This window comes from Tachyglossus aculeatus, chromosome 24 (assembly GCF_015852505.1).
Source record: "Tachyglossus aculeatus isolate mTacAcu1 chromosome 24, mTacAcu1.pri, whole genome shotgun sequence".
Lineage (NCBI taxonomy): Eukaryota > Metazoa > Chordata > Mammalia > Monotremata > Tachyglossidae > Tachyglossus > Tachyglossus aculeatus.
The window spans coordinates 21,988,543-22,004,664 of NC_052089.1; the positions used below are offsets into that span (position 1 = coordinate 21,988,543).

The following is a 16,122-nucleotide window of genomic DNA, read 5'->3' on the forward strand; positions in this document are numbered from 1 at the left end:
CTCTGTGATATCTGTGACATCCTGTATCATACCTACCATCCAAATTCTTGTTTTCTGAAAGGAGATTGTCAGAAGACTCAAAGCCCATAGACTGAAGTGATTCTTCGACTGAAGAGAAAGCTATTACTGCTCTTTGAGAAACATTCAAGCTTGGAAGATTGTGCTTGGGATGACCTTGGCTACCACATTGTCATGGAGGGTGAGAAGAATGCTGCCCATAAAATACGGCACCTCTCCTTGGTCCCAGAAGGGCACAATAGTCTTGAGAGTGAAACAGGGGAAGCTAGGTCTCCTTTACTCCTACAAGGAGTTTGGAGGTGCCCACTTTGGAGGGCGGTGGTCAAAACACCTTTCTCTCTGACTAGATAACAAAACACCAGTATGTTTATCTCCAGTATGCTTTATGAATCTTTGGAATTAACTTCTGCTGCAAATAAATAAAAATGTCTCAGCTCCTGTTGGGTATGTATCAATAACTCAGGTATTACGTCAAGGTCAACTTAGTGGTTGAGTAGAAAGGAAAAGAAAACCATTTGAGCAGACCTCACTTGCTTTTTGTTGCTTTAGAACTCAATCTCAATTTCAGTTCAATTAACTAGAGGGGGATTAATGGTTCTTTTTTTGTTTTTGGTCTGCCCTCTAATTGATCCCTGAATACACATGATTGACAGTTGATGCCTGAGAAGACTGGTATCCCTTCCATTCCCACTTGCAATTGTTGAAGGGTTGATGAGGGGTAGCAAAACTTCAGATACTCACAGTAATTTAAAAGGCTGATGGGAAGGTTCTTGGGCCAGGTTCTGAGGTGGGATTAGCGTATTCTGTCCACATGGTCCATCGACTGAAAACACAAGTTAGTTACTAGCAGCCCCGGTCCATGTGGCATTATGGCTAACCCAGAGCCTTCTTCCAAAATATTCATTTAGTAAAAAGAGCTTGGAGTCTCACAAAGGGAAATTCAAGGTTAGGTAATCCCCTCTCCACTGGAAGTAGGCCACACTAAACACTTTCTGTTTGGATTAAACTGAAGCCAGTCAGCTAATATCAAAGAGCTGCACTATGGCTAATGATAGCTTTTCTTTCCATCTGGTCAGCCATTAAATGTGGGAGACATTTATTTTACAAAAACAAGAGGCAGAATTGTGGTTTCAGTAGAGTGTTCTCCCAGGAATAGAATTTGCCCATGTTAACATTTTGCTCAGGGAGGTCATATTTGCAGGCCATAAACTTACATTAATACCCTAACACTTCTGACTCTGCCTGGGTACTCAGATCTCTTTTTCTTGTTTGGAGTATAAAGCTTAGGAGAAGGATATGTTGCTGTTGATAGTGCCTCTTGCTGCACTCAACTTGCATGCACTTCTGTTCTCAAACCACATCACCCCACAATACCATTTAACCGAGGCTGTTAACAAATATTAATGATGGGAGTGGAAATATTATATGGGGAGTTGCGATGACTGACCAAATCAAACCTTACTGGGGCAGCTACCCCCCAGATAGAGAAGCAGCATGGAAAAACCTCTGGCTTGGGAGCCAGAGGACCAACTCTGCCATTTACCTGCTTTTTGACCTTGAGCAAGTCATTTCATTTCTCTGTGCCTCAGTTTCCTCATCTTTAAAATGAGGGTTCAATCCCTGTTCTCCCTCCTATATCGTGAACCCCGTGTGGGACAGGTACTGTGCCTGACCTGATTGATGTGTATCTATTCCAGGACTTCGAACATAATAATAATTATGGTATCTGTAAAGCATTTATTCCGTGTCAAGGTTCTGTCACAGGAGCATAAGCAATGCCACAGTGAGACAGAAGAATGCCTAAAACAGCCGAATAGTCCGTCTTCAACGGTGGCACCAAAGAACACCTGGAGGAACATTGTGATGATTTCTCTTCCCTATTTCCAACCTCAAAGTGAGGGATGGACCATCTAATATCCACAGTGGGTCCTTAAAATCACCCATTATGAATCTCTCATCCACGAATGCCTCCAATCCCTTTTTGAAAGGAGCATATTTGGAACTTCTCTGGAAAAGGGCTAGAACCCAAAAAGATCTGGGCAACCATTTGGGGGGATTGGAGAGTGTGACTGAGAGCTCTCGATCATTAGACCATAAGTTCCTTGAGGGCAGGCATTGTGTCTACTAATTATACTGCAGTAAGTGCTCATTACTTTAGATTGATTGGAGCATACAGGTCTGGGTTGATTGGAGCATACAGGTCTGGGACTACACGAGCTGAGAGGTTTGAAGATCCCTCTCCTGCTTTCCCACTCAGTTTCATAATAATAATAGTAATGGCATTTATTAAGCACTTACTATGTGCAAAGTACTGTTCTAAGTGCTGGGGAGGTTACAGGGTGATCGGGTTGCCCCACAGGGGGCTCACAGTCTTAATTCCCATTTTACAGGTGAGGGAACTGAGGCACAGAGAAGTTAAGTGACTTGCCCAAAGTCACACAGCTAGTGGAGCCTGGATTTGAACCCATGACCTCTGACTCCAAAGCCCGGGCTCTTTCCACTGAGCCAAGCTGACGATGCTGAAGTTCAATAAACTCCAAGCTATAAATTTTACCCCAGGGTCCACAGAGCTTCTGCGGCTGGTAAAAAGACTAGAAGGTTTAAAATAAATATGCTAAAGGTCTGCTCCTCCTCTTTCTGCATATCTGTGTCCAAATCATTTTTTCTTGCACTCACCAAAAAAAACCCCCAGCTTCTGGATATTAAAATAGAAGGCTTGGTTCAAGGATCTGCATGGCCTTGACCAAGTTAAAACCCTCCGTTCATGAATTTTTTAAAAACCAGCCCGCATGATATAAAAGTGAGTTTTATCCATCACATGGGGCTAGTTTTTCAAAAGTGAAAGAACAGAACGCTCAATGACTTGCCAGAAATCTAAGAATAAATGAGTGCCCAAGGCCAAATCGAAGTCTTGAAAGTTTGTCCCTTCCCAATCTAGTACTCTGCTGCTCTGTCAAGAGACGATGTACTCAGAAAGCAGGGAAATTGTGAAATTAAAGGCTGCCTCCTCGTGTCCCTGCCCTTCCTCTTTACACAACTTTTTCAGGTAGCGTAACCCAGGGTGAATCCAATGTGGGTCACTGGTGACGTGTCAGATGTACTAACAACCCTGGGTCATTAGCCAGGTTGGGGACATATGTCTGGAAGGGGAGGTGGCAGAGGAGGAAAAGGAGGTGGAAAGGAAGGAAGGAAAGAACCTAAGGATAGGAACTTTGGTTCAAAGGGCAGCCTAGGGTAGAAGGGTCTCTGAGAAGTGTGCGTCCACGCGCTCTCTCCCTCCCCTTAAACCATACATTTATGTGGAACAGGCAGGGGTACTCTTGTGTGGTGAGAAGTCTGTGATGCCCCAGGCCAGATAGCCTCAGACCACAAGACTTTGGGGATGTACATATTTGCCAGTTCCTCTGTCACAGAAAGAATGGCAGACTATCAGAACCTACTGCAGAATCCCCCTTGTGAATTCCATGAGAGGGGATCAGAAAACTAAGTTCTTTCAGATCAATCTGCAGGTGTCTATCTGGGAGACCGTCTACATGTTTCGTTTTGTCGTCTGTCCCCCGCTTCTAGACTGTGAGCCCCTTGCTGGGTAGGGACCGTCTCTATATGTTGCCAACTTGTGCTTCCCAAGCGCTTAGTACAGTGCTCTGCACACAGTAAGTGCTCAATACAATTAGATGAATAAATGAATGAGGTGCCAAGAGAACGGGTTTGAGGGATAGGTCCCCTGGACCCCAGTTTACAGGAAAAAAACTTTTCCAGTGAAGATGAAGGGGAAGAGCTGAGGGAAAGCTGGGGACTCTGCTAGGTACATTTGGGGCCAAATGTGGGAAACGACTTATCCAAGGAGTGAGACTCAGTCTGGAAGTGAAACCTGTGGAAGCCTTAACTCCCACCTCACTCCGATGCCAGCTCTGGGGCTGGGGGGAAGGGAGCAGCCGTAGGGCCAGCAGTCTAGCACTGCTACCTAAGTGGGGCTTGGAGAGGGACACCAGTGATTAAAAATGTCAACGCCCCTCACCAAGCCCAAAGGACAGCCTGTGTTGACAGGGACTAGGGAGGGGAAAGAAATTGTTCTGGAGCAAGTTAAAGGAGACAGGCCAGCAACCCTGACCTAGAGAAGCAGCGTGGCTCAGTGAAAAGAGCACAGGGCTGGGAGCCAGAGGTTATGGGTTCAAATCCCGCTCCGCGATATGTCCGCTGTGTTACCTTGGGCAAGTCACTGAACTTCTCTGAGCCTGAGTTACCTCATCTGTAAAATGGGAATTAAGACTGTGAGCCCCATATGGGACAACCTGATCACCTTGTATCCCCCCAGCACTTAGAACAGTGCTTTGCACATAGTAAGTGCTTAATAAATGCTATCATTATTATTATTATTATTATTACAGGTTCCTGAATGGCAAAGATGGCAATGCAGTATCATGGCCTCATGGATAGAGCTCAGGCCTGGGAGTCAGAGGAAATGAATTCGAGAAGCAGCGTGGCTCAGTGGAAAGAGCCCGGGCTTTGGAGTCAGAGGTCATGGGTTCAAACCCCGGCTCCGCCAATTGTCAGCTGTGTGACTTTGGGCAAGTCACTTCACTTCTCTGGGCCTCAGTTCCCTCATCTGGAAAATGGGGATGAAGACTGTGAGCCCCCCATGGGACAATCTTACCACGTTGTATCCTCCCCAGCGCTTAGAACAGTGCTTTGCGCATAGTAAGCACTTAATAAATGCCATCGTCATTATTATTATTATTCTAATCCTGGCTCTGCCATCTGTCACAGCTTCTCTCTACCTCATCTGTAAATCGGGGATTTAGAACGTGAGCCCCAGTTGGGAAATGGATTGGGTCCAAGCTGATTATCCTACATCTATCCCAACAGTGCCTGGCATGTAATAAGTGCTTAACAAATGCCATTTAGAAACAGTGAAAAGATGCTAAAAGTTGAAGTCTTTGCCCTGGAAGATCTTGTAATCTATTGGGGAGATAAAAAATGAATATGCCACAGTTCAGCTCTTAGAATAGTGCTTGGCACATAGTAAGCGCTTAATAAATACTATCATTATTATTGTAATTTTGAGTGAGAAGACAAAATCCCCTCATTCATTCATTCACTCAATTGTATTTATTGAGCGCTTACTATGTGCAGAGCACTGTACTAAGCACTTGGGAAGTACAAGTTGGCAACATATAGAGATGGTCCCTACCCAATAACTGGCTCACAGTCTAGAAGGGGAGAACCAAGTCCCCCTCACACGCTCACACTTTAGTTCCACACCCAAGTTCATTCTTGCTGCATCAGGTTTCACTTGACTGGAAAGCTGGTCCATGGTGTTTCTCATTTTCATTCATTCAATTATATTTACTGAGCGCTTATTGTGTGCACAGCACTGTACTAAGCACTTGGGAAGTACAAGATGGCAACATAATCTCTTTCAAACAGCACTGCCAAACTTCTAGGTAATTCATGTCTCTAATACCTCAAGAAGCAGCATGGCTTAGTGGAAAGAGCACAGGCTTGGGAGTCTGAGGTCATGGGTTCTAATCCCAGCTCAGCCACTTATCAACTGTGTGACTTTGGTCAAGTCACTTAACTTCTCTGTGCCTCAGTTACCTCATATGTAAAATGGGGAGTAAGACTGTGAGCCCCACGTGGGACAACCTGATTATCTTGTATCTACCACAGCACTTAGAACAGTGCTTGATACATAGTAAGCGCTTAACAAGTACCATTATTATTAATTAATTAATTCACAATTAGACTTTTTTGGCCAAAACATCTCTTCATACAAACTTAGTCTGAGTGAAACTCAATTATAACCTGAAATTGGCTTGTTCTGGTTTCCTCCTCCCTCTTTTCACTTGGGAGTAGGAGGAAATCAGGCAGTTCTGATCGATAGACTGTGATTTCCTGTCTCTGACCACCAAAAAAAGAATGATCATAATTAATAAAATACTGACGAAGAGTTATAGATGAGTTTCCTTTCCTCAGAATAGCTGTTCTGAGACAGGAATAAAGGAACCATTTCTATGGCCATACCTCATTCTTTCGTCACAAAAAATTAATAGTAGCCTCAAGGCTGCCATGGTTGTCTTTTAGATCTTGAAAATGTTAAAAGCACAGTGAAATTGTCAAGTCCACAAACAAAAATTGAATGAAAATATGAAAATTTGAATTAAAAGGCTAATTTTATTAAACTGTTAAACAACACAACAGGTATCACTTCACACACACACCATGCCTCCTTCCATTCCTAGATCCTCCAGTCAGTGGAACCAGGAAATAGTCATAATAATTAAGCATCTCTGTCAGTGAATTCAAAGCGGGAGATTTACTGAGATGGAATTTTGTTTGAATGAACACTTCAAACATGAAGACTGTGGGATCCCTATTGTGTCCTTCTTGACCAGAAATGCTATTAGAATAGCTTTTTTCTAAAGGAATTTCCCTGGGTTTCAAAACCCCAGAAGGATAAGGTTACTCAGGAATCTCCCTCCCTTTCTCCCCACCTCACATGCCTATAAACACAAACGCACACACACACAGTGCAGGGATGTGGCCCCACAAAGCCCCATCACCCACAGTCTGACCCAACTTCCCAGCAACACGCCTGGTCTCTGATTTCCAAAGCACGTTTGTATGTCATTGGTGGTTTAATTTACAGCTCTCAGGGTGAGCAATGAATACACTGTTCACCCCAGACAGCAGTCAGAGGAACGAGTTCTGCATGGTGAATTCTGTACTGTCTGCAGTTAGGTCTCGTAATGAACTTCAAAATGGTGATGTGATTGGAAAAAAAGTTTGACTATCACTGTTCACAGATAGGACACCTCATTGGGTTAGATTAGCAAACACAGGGATTAGCACCAGGTGACTCGGATTCTCCAGAACGGTACAGGGATTAAACAGGGATCTAACCTAGAGTTACAGTTAGATGGTCAGTAGCGTGTCACAAATACGTTGGCTCAGGTCATGAACCAAACGTGTTCTTAGGAAAAAAAAGCAAAACTCTTTCTGCCCTTGGGAAATCCTTGATATGTGTCAAAAATTCCTGTTTAATGAAGATGGGCTGGGTAGCTCGAAAGGAACAAAGGGTCAGTCCTTGGCTGACTTTCACTGGACTGGTAGAGGGTGAGCCTCATTCTGGTCTTGGTGGATGAAATCCCAGTGACCTGTGATGTCCCCATGGATATATTAAAACTTTCAATTCCTCACGCCACGTAGTCCATTATGGAGCAGGCTGGACTATGGAGAGTTGTCACTTTGGACAATGAGGAAAAAGCTTTCATGAATTTTTCTTAACATGAGTTAGGGCTCTGTAAAAGAGGACGTAAGAAACTAAAAAAGCCTTTATAACCCACGCCGTTGTGAATTCTAAAAGTACAAACACTTTACGGTTCCCCTCATGTTTTCCATTGTACCATTTACAACAGGAAACAGTAGGTCCAATATGCTGATAATGGGTCATCAACGATAATTTGGCATTCTGATACCAGTGGAAAAATCATCAGCCTGAGAACCTTACTGTCATCGAATCCATCAGCCTACTTAAAAAAAGAATTCCGGTAGCAAGATGACTTGAAGGTTTTTGCTGAATTATATTCATTGGTTTCTATTTCAGCTGAGATTCCAGCTCAATTCAGTATGTTCAAGATCTTGAAAAATCTCCCTTTATACAGAGAAAAGGACCCACAAAGATATGAGAAAAATACATCCTATATCTGAGATTAACATCAGATCTTTCAGAGTCTAGATGTTATTTCTGTTAGGCAGCTCTCCCAGCGATGTCATGAACTGTGATGATAATTGGTAGTTTTGATGCAGGCAAGTGGCATCTTTCTAATTTAGGGATGTAGCTTTTAAACTTAGGCCGTTCAGGAGGCTACTTTGAAAAGATGGAGCCTCACTCTAGGTTGGGAAGGGGAGAAACAGCCATAAATATAAGAAATGTAAATATGTGTTCAGCATAGCAAGCGCCAGAAGTGCGCACACACACACGTTTCAACAGCTATATCTTTGCTACGATGGCAAAATCCATCAAAGATCAAGAAGACACATATAAGTATTTTCTCTTCCACCCTGCAATTTCATAATAACCTTTGGTGACATGACATACTGTACTTGCACTTACTAGTAAATAATTGAATGCATGTGAAATATGGCTCACTGCAAGAATCACTCAGACCACTTACTATGATCAGTGTCCTATATTTGTCCTACTTTTGGAGGAGTATGAGACAAAATGGAATTACTCAGCATATCAAAAACAGTGCTAAACCAAAGCAGAATTCTCGTGCCTGTCTCCACAGCTTTATCGTGACTCCATTGTGCACCATCAGCATTAATCTGACAATTTATTATTGATTCCAATCGTTGTGTCCCAGATTGAAAGTGACTGGAAGAATTAGAGTAATCACAAAAACAATAACAAAGCTCTCAAAGCTTGGCTGGGAGAAGTCTTTAAATTAGACACGAGAGGTCTGCATAGAAAGAAGGACAACATCACGAGAGGTCTGCGTAGAAAGAATGACAACATGTGTCCTCAGAGAGGCCTGAGAGCTTTCTCTTCAAAGTCTATCCGGAGCATGGGACTTAGTAAACACACAAAGCTCTCTTGCCTGCCAGGAATGTTTGCCTATAAAGTAAAGGTTGGGAAAAGTGGGCAGAACATCTGTCTGGGGTATTCATCGGGCGACCAGCAAGGGAATAGGGAGGCATCTAGTGTAATATTGGCAACATCACATGGGAAACTGAAAAAAGTACTCCCAAATACCCCGGATGGCACTGGAGTGAGGCATAGATGGACTTTGATTTTTTTTTTAATTTATACCTCCCATTCGAAGGTTACATGGAGATGACAAGAAGGAAAAAATGGAAAGACCAAGGTCAGATGGGAGAAGCAAACCATCTCCAGTCAAGGAGTACAAGCTCCTTGATAGCTGATGGCAACCCTCCCGCAGGTAAAACTACGAATAGGAGCAGTGTTGCCTAATAATAATAATAATGATAGCATTTATTAATGCTGTGAATTAATTCAATAGACTCTACTCACACTTCTGTTACGGTATAAGCTCCTTGAGAGCAGGAGATGTGACACTTCTCCATTCTGTTTCCCACATGACTGGCACCACCCAACACCAAATGGGTGCTCAATAAATGAATCCTGTTGCTGTTAATACTACTATTATTCCTAAGTGGGAGAGCATCCCATTATTTGTTCGTCAATGTGTCGCTCTCCTAGAGGAAACATTTTCTGGGAACTGGGGCATAAGGACGTAGAGTTGTAAACAGAGATAGCCATAATGTAGGAGAGCAATAATAATGATGATGATGGTATTTGTTAAGCGTTTACTATGTGCCAAGCACTGTTCTAAGCCCTGGAGTAGATACTAGGTAATCAGGTTGTTCCACGTGGGACTCACAGTCTTAATCCCCATTTTACAGATGAGGTGACAGGCACAGAGAAGTTAAATGGCTCACCCAACGTCACACAACAGACAAGTGATGAAGCCGGGATTTGAACCCACCTCCTCTGACTCACAAGCCCGTGCTCTTTCCACTAAGCCACGCTGCTTCTCTCCACTAAGCCACTCTGCAACATGGTTGCAGCAAGCAAACCAGCCTGCTTGTCAGAAATCAGGACAGAGTTTGCTCCCATAGAGCAGGGGCTTTGGAGAGTCTGGAAAACAGCAAAGGACCAAAAACCTGCAGCGCAATGTGGAATAAAGTTGGTGAGGCATCTGTCTTTTCAGCCACAACACCCATTGACCCATACATAGGATCTTGCTGTCACTGTCTTTCAGGATTCCTGCTAAACCTGTTCACTTACAGGGAAGAACCTAAGTGGTTCTTCGATCACAACTCTTCTCACCGCTGATGGCAACCCTCCCTCAGGTAAAACTGTGAATAGGAGCAGTGTTGCCTAATAATAATAATAATAATAATGATAGCATTTATTAAGCGCATACTATGTGCAAAGCACTGTTCTAGGGGAGGTTACAAGATGATCAGGTTGTCCCACGTGGGGCTCACAGTCTTAATCCCCGTTTTACAGATGAAGTAACTGAGGCCCAGAGAAGTGAAGTGATTTGCCCAAAGTCACACAGCTGTCAATTGGCAGAGCCGGGATTTGAACCCATGACCTCTGACTCCAAAGCCCATGCTCTTTCCACTGAGCCATGCTGCTTCTCTAATGGAAAGAGTGTAGGCCTACAAGTCAGGAGAACTGGGTTCCCAGCCCAGCTCCCCCACTTGCCAACCGTATGACCTCAGGCAAGTCAGTGAACTTACGTGTGTCTGTAAAATGGGGATTCAGTACTGTCTTCCCTCCTACTTAGACTACAAGCCTTGTGTGGGACCAGGATGGTATAGATGGTATAATACTAATAATGGCATTTATTAAGCGCTTACTACGTGCAAAGCCCTGTTCTAAGCGCTGGGGTAGATACAAGGTAATCAAGTTGTCCCCCGTGGGGCTCACAGACTGAATCCCCATTTTACAGATGAGGTAACTGAGGCATAGAGAAGTCAAGTGACTTGCCCAAAGTCACGCAGCTGACGTGGCGGAGCCAGGATTCGAACCCATGGCCTCGGACTGCAAAGCCCAAGCTCTTTCCACTAAGTCACACTGCTTCTCTCAAGCCACGCTGCTTCTCTCTGTTTCTCTCTCACTGCTTATCTGATCTGATTACCAGTGCTTAGTACAGTGTTCGGCCTATAGCAATATTATTAAAATTAGGTCTCATGATTCCTAGAGTGGCGCTTTTTCCAACAGGGCCAGAGATATACCCAAATGTACACCCAGGGATGGAGACTGACTGAGCCATCAATTTAGCCAAATCAACTTTTTTTTTCACTTCATAAACAAAGCCATCACTCAACCATGCTAAACAACACAGGAGACCATCTCCCATTTCAAATAAGCTTGACTTTTGAAGTCAAGAGGAAGATCCAGCAGAGATCTTAATCTGAGAGACCTCTACTCCCAGCCTCTTCTCCCTCAGACCTCTAAGCAACCCATGACACCCTGGTGAAATATAAAGGTCAAAATGTCATCATTCTAACTATTTTCAAAGCTACAAAAAGTCAGGGGTCTTCTTGCTGTCAACATATGTTGTCAGGATTTGATTTAATTCCAGCCATTCCATTTTCAGCTATGGGGAACACTGCTCTCGCTCTGCAAAACCACATTAATCTCTGGTAAATAACCATTGACTCTACTAATTGATGCAAACGGCAATTTGCTGCTGTCGCCCGAGACCTACACTTTAGAAATGAACAGTTTTACTTTCTGAAAAGTCTTATCGGAAAAACTTCCTTTCACCATCAATTCTGCTGGTTTCACTCTTCCGCATTAACAAATTGATTTTCCCAAAACCACTGCAGAAATTTAAGGGAAGAGCAGTTGTTGTTTTCCAAGTTCCAATTTCATCCAAGCTTCTTGAAGCCAAATAATGTCACTGCCACCCCAGCTACTGTGACATAGCAAGGGTGCCGTGAGCCTGGAATGAGAAGACCTATTGGAAAGAGCCTGGGATGCTGAAGACCTGGGTTCTAATCCCAGCTCTGCCGCTTGTGTTGCTGTGTGACCTTGGGTAAATCACTTAACTTCCCTGTGTCTCAGTTCCCTCATCTGCAAAATGGGGATTCAATACCTTCTCCCTCATAGTCATTCATTCATTCAATCATATTTATTGAGCAATTACTGTGTGCAGAGCACTGTACTAAACGCTTGGGAAGTACAAGTCGGCAACATACAGAGACGGTCCTTACCCAACAACGGGCTCACAGTCTAGAAGGGGGAGAAAGATAACAAAACAAAACAAGTAGACAGGTGTCAGAATCGTCAGAAAAAATAGAATCATAGCTAAATTTATGGCTTATAATTTATAATATTATATATAATAACATATATATTATGTAGAATTGTAGAATAGAAAATATAAAATATAATTATAGCTAAATTTATTCCTTATAATTTATAATATCATATAACATATTATTATATTATATTATTATATTATATTGTATTGTAATATGTTATAGCTTATAATTTGTAGAATTATAGCTTGAATTACAGCACATTCATACTTAGAATGTGAGCCCCAGGTGGAACCTGACTATCTTTGATCTACCCCAGCGCTTGGTACATAGTAAGTACTTAAATACCACAATCATTACTATCAAAATAATAAGAAAAATTATCATAATATCATTGTCATAATAATAATAATAATAATGAGAAGCAGCGTGGCTCAGTGGAAAGAGCCCAGGCTTTGGAGTCAGAGGTCATGGGTTCAAATCCCAGCTCCACCAAGTGTCAGCTGTGTGACTTTGGGCAAGTCACTTCACTTCTCTGTGCCTCAGTTGCCTCATCTGTAAAATGGGGATTAAGACTGTGAGCCCCCCCGTGGGACAACCTGATCACCTTGAAACTTCCCCAGTGCTTAGAACAGTGCTTTGCACATAGTAAGCGCTTAATAAATGCCATTAAAAACAATAACAACAACAATGGAAGCTCATACTCAAGGCTGATGGTTGAGCAGTGCAAGAACTCGGTACACCCCTGATGGACAGGGAATGTATCTAATTCCCATCTGTGCATTCTTTATCAGCACTCCATATTGGAAAAGCACTGTAAACACACCGTAAGTGCTTAATAATTACTACTACTATTACTGCATACCATTCTCCCCATTCACAAGTACCAATATCTGGCTGTACATGTGGGGTCATTTCAGCCCAGTACACATTCTGACAGGGGTCATGGAATCCTTCCAAAAACCATGTGATCATTGCCTTCCATCCCAGTGTTCAGCATTTAACTTTTCCTCTCAATATCCCTGACAATCCATTAACTGTCTATGATCCACTCTGCCATTATTTTTTTTTAATGGCTCTTTTAAGTGCTCACTGAACGCTGGGGTCGATACAAGCTAATCAGGTTGGAATTGGACACAGTCCCTGTCCCACATGGGGCTCACAGTCTGAATCTCCATTTTACAGATGAGGTAACTGAGGTCCAGAGAATAATAATAATGGCACTGACTAAGCACTTACTATGTGCAAGGCACTGTTCTAAGCACTGGGGAGGTTACAAGGTGATCAGGTTGTCCCACGGGGGGCTCACAGTCTTAATCCCCATTTTACAGATGAGGTAACTGAGGCTCAGAGAAGTGCAGTGACTTGCCCAAAGTCACACAGCTGACGATTGGCGGAGCCGGGATTTGAACCCATGACTTCTGACTCCAAAGCCCGTGCTCTTTCCACTGAGCCACGCTACTTCTCTAAATCTTCAATCTTCCCACCCGGTTTTGAACAAGGGGACCTTTCACGTGTTAGGCGAATGTGATAACCACTACACTAAGGAAACGCTGAAGTGAACGGAGAAGTGAAGTGACTTGCCCAAGGTCACACAGCAGATAAGGACCCAGGTTCTTCTGACATCCAGGTCTGTGCTCTAATTCACTAGGCCACACTGCTTCCCTTTTAATTTCTCCAAAGCTTTCTGGGAATTGTTGAGTTCCACATCCCCAGCTCCCTGGGTGAAGAAGTGTTGAGTTTGGTCACATGTATTGCTCAGCATTGTGCCTGGCACAGAGTAAGCACTTACACAAATAACACAATAATCATCATCATCATCATCATCATCTTGGAGTGAAGGGACTGAGGTTGAGCCTATGGCTGTGAGACCATTAACACACGCAGCAGGGGTGGATTCCAACCCCACATCTAGTTTAAACCTTGGCTTTAGCTGACTAGGAAGCAGTGTGGCCTAATGGAAAGAGCCTAGGCGCCGGAGGACCTGGGTTCTAATCTGGGATTCCCCATCTTGCTTGTATGTGACCTTTGGCAAGTCATTTAACTTGCCAGAACAGAACACTGCTTTGCACACGGTAAGCGCTTAATAAATGCTATCATTATTATTTAACTTCTCTGTGCTTCAGTTTCCTCATTTGAAAATGAGAATTAAATACCTGTTCTGTCTCCTTCTTAGACTTTGAAATCCAAGTGGGACAGGGACTATGTCTAATCCTGATTATCTTGCAAAGTCCATGGCACATAGTAAGAGCCGTGATTAGAGCCTGGGTCTTCTGACTCTCAGCCTCAAGTTCCTTCCACTAGGCCACACTGCTGGTCCCAGCGCTTAGAACAGTGTTTTGCACATAGTAAGCACTTCACAAATACCATCATTATTAGTAGTAGTAGTAAAGAATTTCTCTCTCCCTCTCAAGTTGAAAAGCAAAATGGGACCGGGATTGAATCTGATCTCATTATCTCTCATCGACCCCAGTGCTTAGCGCAGAGCTTTCGCAGATAATAAGTGCTCAATAAACTCCATAATTAAATGAGAGATGGACAAAAATGCAGCAGATTAAGGAGTGGTAGAGAGAGATGAGAAGCAGCGTGGCTCAGTGGCAAGAGCCCGGGCTTTGGAGTCAGAGGTCATGGGTTCAAATCCCGGCTCCACCACTTGTCAGCTGTGTGACTTTGGGCAAGCCACTTAACTTCTCTGTGCCTCAGTTCCCTCATCTGTAAAATGGGGATTAAGACTGTGAGCCCCACCTGGGACAACCTAATCACCTTGTAATCTCCCCGGCACTTAGAACAGTGCTTTGCACATAGTAAGCACTTAATAAATGCCATTATTATTATTATTATTATGAGAAGAAAGGGGAAAGAAGAAGAAAAAAGGCAGGGAGATGGGGGCAGACATCTGGGACCAATTTTGGGGAGGGGTAAAGGGTGTTGAAAGGGTCACAGATCAATAAAATGGGGCTGGAAGAGATTCTGGTGACCGCTTTATCTTCCGGGATATCAGAACCCCTGTGTCCGATCTAAAAAAAAAAGGGGGGGGATATTTTGGTTCAGGCCAGGATTTGAAGAACTTGAAAGTTGATGGTTTGTGATGATCTTTGGCGTGGGGCTTTCCTCTGCTAGGACTTAGCAAAATTCCCCACATGAAGTTCTGGGGTTTAACAAATCCAAACAGAAAGTATCCAAACTGACGCTCAGCTTTTGCTCGCAGCACGAGGTGAATGCATTCACTGTTTGGTCAGCCCATTGCCCTCGCTCGTTTGTGACCTTCAGTGCCCTGAAGGACAGCAGTCCCAAAGCTCTCTGTATGCGACATCTCATTTGTGTCCCATTGGGTCAATGGTGCTCAGAGACTCAGGCACCAAACCCCCCTGGGAATGCACCAATACCGCTCTCATGCTGTTCTGTGGGTTCTCTGATCCCTCTGCGACCCCACAAAAAGAAGGGACCTATTTTTTCCAACAGGGATAGCCCTGGGAAGATCAAAGAACCCCCAGTCACCTATCAGGCAAGACCCTTAGACTGATCAAAGAATAGCCTGACCAGGAATTCTTTGATCTGGTCTGCCACCAGGATATATCCCCTCCCCAACCTCCCAGGGAACAAGCCAATCTAGACAGCAACACAGTCCATTATTAATTACGCTGAGTAAGTAATTAGACTGAACGTCTGTCTTCCCCATTAGATATTGAGCTCCTTAGGGCAGGAAATGTGTGTCTTGCTTCATTTTTGTACTTTTTTAAACACTTGGAACACTGCATTACACTTAGTTGGTCCTCAAATAAATGCCACTAATGGAATGATTACATTGACAAATTGACTGATTTCAATTTCCTTTTTAGTAGAAACCTTAGTTGAGTGACTCTGGACTACTTAAATTTCCCCCAGAGATCCAAGAAATCACCTGGGCAGAAGGGTATCCATCCCTTAAGGGAAATGAAAGTCCTCCAAATTGCTAGAGCAGATTTGGAAATTCTGATTCATTGTTTGTTGGGCTTCTGCCTGGTGGATAGCAAACTTGGTCACAACCAATGCCCTCACCCAGAGAAGGACTCCAATCTGAGGTAAACTGAGTAGCTTTCGGAAGAGCACCAGAAGCTTGGTCGTTCTGTCCCATCTCTTTCGATCCCAAACCTGCTTCGGATAGGCAGGGGATGGAGCAGGCAAGTCATTTGGCTATGTCTAAATCCAAGGCCAGAAATAGAAAATGCAGGTTTCAGTGAGAATTTGATGAGAACATCCCATCTACTGAGCCATTCTCCCATTTGAGAGAGGCAGCGTGGCTCAGTGGAAAGAGCACGG

General features: G+C 43.6%; 1 protein-coding gene across 2 annotated transcripts in view; it reads right to left on the bottom strand.

Moving 5' to 3' along the window:
- The window catches only part of LOC119945017 (SAM domain-containing protein SAMSN-1-like), a 363,531-nt gene that overhangs the window by 53,691 nt on the left and 293,718 nt on the right, over positions 1-16,122 (bottom strand). The gene's annotated exons all lie outside the window — the stretch shown is intronic.